Below are 6097 nucleotides of genomic sequence, written 5' to 3'. Positions count from 1 at the left end.
ATTACACACACACACACATGTGTGTGTGTGTGTGTCCGTGTGTGTCCGTGTGTGTCCTTACTTCCAAGTCAGGCAGATGATGCTGTTTTTTAGGTGATGTCTTTGCTGGGGCTGAATACTGACATGCAGCCTTCTCATAGAGCATGGGTTTCATCACAGGCTGGTGCCTGGATTCCCAAGAATGAGAAGATGGAGAAAATGACGATGAAAAAGGAACACTCAGCAGAAACTTCATACAGTAACCTTGGAAATCATATAAAATCACATCTTCCACAGCTTATGAGTTACATATATCTGTTAGAAGTCACAACCCAGGTTTAAGATGAGAGGTCCCACATCTCAGACCAAGATTCTGAAGAATAGAAGAGATCAGCAATACTGCTGTGGATATTTTTTGGGTAAAGTCTCTGTCAAACTATCCTCTCGACACTCATCAGTTTATTATTATTATTATTATCATCATCATCATCATCATCATCATCATTATTATTATTTATGAGGCAGCCCTATTCTCCCTTTTTCTCTAGTCATTAGACCAGAGGTAGACTCTAACATGGGACCTGGGCTAATACGATTCATCTCTGACCAAAAATGTCAACTAACCAGCAAAGAGAATGATAAAGCCAGTGTGGTTTGTAGAGCGCTGACTGGGGCAAGCCCTTTTGGTCCATGTCTTTAGAGGACCTACAATGCTATACTCTATTACACACAAAGAAAGGAATGAGAACAGGGAAAAAGACACATTTGTTTCTAAGGGCTCTCCATCTTTGATGTCCACCAGACTTCCTAACCTTGGGTTAAAAGGCACAATCTTATGCCATTGAACACTCCGCCCCCTTTTTCTAACCTGTATTGTGTTTTTCTGTCTTCTAGGTGGACTGTGGAACAGGAGAAAATTATTCTTCCAAAGAGAGATTTCTGTCTATCCAATAGGCCGTTTCGCACTGGGATGTTCTTGGATCTGCATTCCATGGCTCCTGCCCTTTGATTTTATGTTCCTTATCAAGGGTAGCCCCACCTTCCCCACCCATTTTTCCTCAACTGATATTGTGGACTGGAGCAAATATCTCATGGAACTAGGCCAGAGCAAATAAATGGGCATTTTTTTCCCTAAAACCAGTTAGACTTTAAAGTTTTAATTCAACAAAGCAGTAGGAGAGATGCTTGGTAGCTACATTTTAGGAAACATAGGGAGGTGGGATGTTCAGTGATGATTTGAGTTAGGGAGGCTGCTAGGCATTTGTACTTTTGTCTTGTCTGGTTTTACGAACCTCTGCCCAGATGTTCTGTTCTTGGACTCTAGCATCATGAATGACTACCTTCCTGAAAGGGTGACCCTTGGGCTACTGCAGCCACTTTGCCCACACAACATGCAGATTTCTAGAAGCATCCAGGAGTTTATGCCTTCCTGATAAAGCCTGTAACTCAGGACTGACTAGTGTGTGCTTCTGAAAGCCTAGCTTCTTTATCTCCAAGTCAGCTGTGTTCTTCAGTGTCATTCATGTCCTCAAAGTGTTTTGCAGCATGGAATTTTCCTGAAATGGCCATCTTGCTTGAGTTCTTTTCCTCCTTGTTCTGGGACCTCCATTCCTTTACAAGTTTTTACTGGGAGCATTTAAAAATATAAATCTTCCATATAGTAAATCTTCTCTCAGGCTCTGCTTCCAAAACCCAACCTAAAGTGTGAGATAAAATGATACGGTTAAAAAAAATTAAACACACCCTTTAAAATGATCAAACAAATGCTCAGATCTCTGCTTACAGAATTGATTTATTATGGCACACCAGTTATGTCTCTAACTTTGACTCCCTATCTAGAATACGGAGGTGATAATTATTAACTTGTGGCTTCTTGTAGCCAATATAGATTTTATCTCTATAAATCTATAACTATATCAAGCAGGGCTTGAAAGGCATAGATCAGCCTTGCCTAGTAGTATTTTCTATGGCACAAAATTCTCTACACTATTCCACATGGTAACTACTAGTGATATGTAGTCACTAATTTTAGGTGAAAACAAATGTTTAATTATTAAGGTATGTAGCTGCATGTACACAGGCCTGCCATTTTGGACATCTCCAGGTAATAGTATCATACAGACAAGTCCTCAATTTTTTAATAATTTACTGTGATTATATAAGGTGTGGTTTTGGAAATAGGAACAAAGATATTAGGAATGAAGAAAAATAATGCCTACAACTTATTTTCAAATGGTCTTGAGAAACAGTGGTAAATGCTAAGTGCTAGAGAATTTCGGTGAAAGTTCTATTAGGTTTTTCTTTTTTTAAAATGAACAATAAAATGTTAAAGAGAATCGGAATTTATACTGGTAAAATAATCTGGAGGATAAAAGGGCATCCGCACACTCATGTCACGGAGGAGTGTGAAGGAAAACACTAGATAGGAGAACACAAGTTACTTGAAGTAGTGAAAAGGTGCCTAAATTCTTTCTATCCTAATCTGCATGATCACTTTCTATTTCATTTTGAAAATATTCCAAACAAGAAACTTGTTTCTGGCTGAACATGGGGGTTGGTGCATACTTGTTATTCCATGACGTAGGAGATTGAGGAAGGAAGAATCTGAGTTTGAGGGCGGCCTGACTAACATAGTAAGATCCTAGTAGACATATACAAAATATGTTTCCTTCCTTCCTTCCTCCTTTCCTTCTTTCTTCTTTCTTTCCTCCTTTCCTCCTTCCTTCCTTCCTCCTTTTCTCCTTTCCTTCCTTCCTTCCTTCCTTCCTTCTTTCTTCCTTCCATCCTTCCTTCTTTCTTTCCTTCCTTCTTTCTTTCTCATCTAGGATTAGCTATATGACTTGTTTTGGCCAGTGGAATATCAAGGGTTGATAACAACAAACACTTACCTTTGGGTATTTGCCTTCCTTGATACTCACAGGCTCTTGAGGGCTCTGCATCTCCCAGTATGGGATCAAGCCTGGACAGGCCTGTTGGCAGAGGAAAGATCATGTGCAGAGGGGCCTTGCCGTACCAGTCATTATACCTCCATTCTTGGCTAAGATCCCAGATTAAAGATAAGGTCTCAGATAGGAGATATTGGGTCCTCTAGCTCAAAGGTAGCTGTATTTACAGCGTGCTAGTTGCTATAACAAACACATTCCAGATGCATAAAGGCTCCAAGAAGTGTTTTCACTTTTGATTTACTTAAAGTTTATAGCCAGGTCCGGTGAGTGAGTAGGTAGATCTATTAAGGCAGGACTCTTTTATCTGACGGGTCTACCATTTTCAGCACTCATTTTACTTACATCAGCTAGAGAAGAAAAGAAAATGGGGAATGACTTGTGTGGAGTTTTATGGTCCTGACCACAAAGCAACACGTATCTTTTCCATACACGTTGTACAGTCAGAACTCAGTCACATGACCATACCTCATTACATACCGGTGCAATATTTAGAAAACTTACTAGTGTTAAGTGTTCAATGATATTATATGATTTCATAATGTTGTGCCGTGTCAGCACCATCCATCCCCACAACTGCTTTCATACTGTGATCCTGAAATTCTGTGCTGAGCAAGTGATCACTGCCCAGTCCCATGTCCGTCATGGGCTGATAACAACTGTTGTACTTTCTGCTGTGTGACTTTGACACTGTCACATATCTCCTGCATGTGACCATGCTAAAGTCTTTCTGTGGTTCTCTTAGTTTTCTTAGAATAACGCTCTGAATTTATAATATAATAATATATAATATATAATAATGTTCATAGTATAGCATGTGTCAGAATTTCATGATTTTTTGTTGTTTTGCCCCCTTTTATAAAAAAAATAGATTCTTGCTGGGCATTGGTGATGCATGCCTTTAATCCTAGCACTAGGGAGGCAGAGACAGGTGGATCTCTATGAGTTTGAAGCCAGCCTGGTCTACAAAGCGAGCTCTGAGACAGCGTATTATATAGAGAAAACCTGTCAACAAAAGAGAAAAAGAAAAAGATTCTTTTCTCATACAATATATCCTCTCTCTTCTCTCCCTTCGCCTCCCCTCCCCTCCAAATCTATTTCCTTTCTGTCTCTCATTAGAAAAAAGCAGGCTTCTAAGAGATAACAGCCAACATGACAATATAAAATGTAAGATAATGCAAAAACTCAATAGTCATGTTGGCCTCAAACCGGATCATCCTGCTTCAACCCTCTGAGTATTGAGTGTTGGGATTGTAGACATGTGCCACCATAGCTGGTTAGAATTTCTTGCCCTTTTTAGGACAAATAATATCTTACTGTACATCTACCCCATATTTTGTTTATCCATTCATCTATCAATAGATACTTTGGTTGTTTTAGGTAATAACTGTTATGAATAATACTGTTATGAGCATGGGTATAGATATAAAAAGACATAGTCTTGTGTATTAAAAAAGAGAACATCCCACATTTGTGAACTATTGCCAAATCTTGGCCATGGCTGATGCTCTGAGGTGAGGGATAAATTTAGTTGCGAGGCTTGGGGATCAATGGAGACAGTCTAGGCATAAGATTATGAGGCTCCATGGAGACAGTGGAAAATATGTCAGAGAGCAGTCATCTCTCTGTTTCACCTGACCAGAGGAGGCAAATCTCATTTTTTAAAAAAGTATAATCATTTGAATTGATGGACAAAATTTGATTTAAAAAGTTTGGTAAGCAACTCATCAAGGCAGCTACACAGAGTATAAAAAATAATTAAATCCCACTTGTGGACCCAGTGTAACTTGTGGGTTTTAGGTTGTGAAGTTAGTTTGTAGGCCAGATTCATTCTGGTTGGAAAGGCCTCAGAAATCATGTATTCTGTGGGTGAATACCAGGCTCTAGTATGTATTAGACAGTTAGGCCAAGGGTGTACATTAGCCTGGGGTTCTGGTAGGCCTCATTCCATGATTGAAGATCTGCTATAATGAAGCAGAGAAAGATATTTTTCTCTGAGATTTCCATATATTTTTAAAGAAGAAACAGCTGTCCATGCCATGTAGGGGGAGGAAGCAAGGCTGAGAAGGAGGACCAAGAGCGGGGGGGAGAAGAAGAAGAAGAAGAAGAAGAAGAAGAAGAAGAAGAAGAAGAAGAGGAGGAGGAGGAGGAGGAGGAGGAGGAGGAGGAGGAGGAGGAGGAGGAGGAGGAGGAAGAGGAGGAGGAGGAGGAAGAGGAGGAGGAGGGGGAGGAGGAGGAAGAGGAGGAGGAGGAGGAGAAGGAGGAGGAGGAGCAGGAGGAGGAGGAGGAAGAAGAGAAAGAGACAGGAGGAGGAGGAGGAGTGAATTAAATGTGAACTGACCATGAGATGGGCATCCAGACTGTGACTTTCACTGTTGTACCTGCTGCTGCTGGCATCATCAAGAGGCTGTTGGGAGAGGAGCCAGGTCGCGGCCTCAGCAAAGAGGTGATTTCACCGTTAGTCACAGGCGCCCTAGGTATTTACCGCTCTAAGACTGTGTAGACATACATTTCCTCTAACCCTGTGAGTGGCTGTAGGTATGAGCTTTGTACTGGTCACACCTTAGGTGATTAAGAAGTACAGCAAACATTGGGACTGAGAAGCTCATTATTTTCTTGGTCAAGGGATGATGACCTGGAAGTCACGGTATGATTGCCTATTTACACTGTAGGTAAGTTTGGAGACTTTTGTCTGTCTCATGGCTTCACATCCACCTTAATGGATCTGTAGGACCCTTATGCAATGCCAATGTGGCTAGGCATTGTGAAACGCTGGACCCCTAGTAGACCCACTAGTTCACATCCTTGAGTTTATGATCTGAAGAAAGAAAATTAAGCACATAATCCCAGAAATAGCAAAGTTAAGTCTAATGTAGCAGGGTATCATGAAGGTTAAAAGGAATGTGGGGGTGGAAGAGACAGTCCTGGACAGGAAGAGGGAGGGGCGTGGAGTCAGAGCTGAGGTCCATTTCTCTCTTCCCAGAAATCAGGACTTTGGGTAGAGCAAATATTGTTTTTGCTCGCCTGATACACAGGTTACTACTACTTCACCTGCTCAAAGAAAATGAAGATCAATTAAGAAATTTAAAGCAGATGTTTGGAACATTTTGTTGAATCTGGGGCCCATTTTGTCAAAGGGATTTCAGGTTTCCGAAATATGAAGCTCATAGGGGTGA

The sequence above is a fragment of the Myodes glareolus genome, chromosome 10, assembly GCF_982192425.1.
Source record: "Myodes glareolus chromosome 10, mMyoGla1.1, whole genome shotgun sequence".
Lineage (NCBI taxonomy): Eukaryota > Metazoa > Chordata > Mammalia > Rodentia > Cricetidae > Myodes > Myodes glareolus.
The sequence above is the reverse complement of the archived record's forward strand: the minus strand, read 5'-3'. Positions refer to the sequence as shown.